Consider the following 1,273-nt stretch of genomic DNA (forward strand, 5'->3'; position numbering starts at 1 on the left):
TCATCTGTGAATCCTGAAACATAAAATGTATGAGAGTTTCTACAAAAATATTGTGCAGCACAACTGTGTTCAACATTGATAGTAATCAGAAATGTTTCTAATAATCATCATATTATTATGATTTCTGAAGATCATGTGACACTGAAGACTGGAGTAATGATGCTGAAAATACAGCTGCGCATCACAGAAATAAATTACACTTTAACAGAGATTCACAGAGAAAACATTTTATATTCTAATAATATTTCACAATTTTTACTGTATTTTTGGTCAAATAACTGCTGGATTGATGGACGACTGCTGTTTCATGTAAACGGGTCAGTCTGCAGGTCAGTGATGTTCATGCGGTCCAAGCAGGTCAGATGTTGTGATGAGGGTTACCATAGTGACATGCTAGCAGGAAGTGGTGGTGCTGTGCTTGTGTGCATTTCCTGCTCAGCCCTTATAAACACACACACATCGATCTAAACTATTCTCACCACACACATGAATGCACACAGTTAGCAAACACACACATAAACAGTTTAAATCTCAGTTTATCATCCAGTGAGTGTTTGATTGACAGATGTGTCTCTCTCTCGTGCGTTCCGTAGTTATGTTAATTTGTGATCACATGTACAGAGAAGAGCATTATAAATTAAGTAGTTTTATAAAGTATAATGATTCCCTGTGGACTATTTATTATTTATTTTTTTATAACTTTTATTTATCAGTTGCAAAACACAAACATGAAGTGCATACAAGAATACAATGTCTTTTTTCTTTTTATGAACTTAACTGAACAACATCCCCCCTCCCCAAACCCATAATCCACTTATACATTTAAAAAATAAAAGTAATAATAAAAATAATAATAATAAAATACAAAAAATATATAAAAACCTTTATATGTACTCATACAAACATTTATATACACCTATACCTACACAGTAATAATTAAAGATACCAATGTAAGTTGCTAGTGCTAATCATTAACTGTACAAAGTAAATATCAAACGAGCTGGCAGCTTATCTAGATAGTTAAGTAGTGGTCTCCACTGAGTATAGAACCTGCCAGTTGACCCCCTAAGTGAGAATTTGATTTTCTCCAGTTTCAAAAGGCCTAAAATGTCATGTAGCCAAACTTGTGTGGTTGTGTGGTTCTTGAAGGCCTAAAATGTCATGTAGCCAAACTTTGATTAATGGTGGTTGAGGAGACTTCCACAATAACAAAGTTCTCTTGAGGTGGCGATATGTGGGGTTGGAGTTAAATTAATGCCTAATATATTTGAAA

Source organism: Cyprinus carpio, chromosome B2, assembly GCF_018340385.1.
Source record: "Cyprinus carpio isolate SPL01 chromosome B2, ASM1834038v1, whole genome shotgun sequence".
Lineage (NCBI taxonomy): Eukaryota > Metazoa > Chordata > Actinopteri > Cypriniformes > Cyprinidae > Cyprinus > Cyprinus carpio.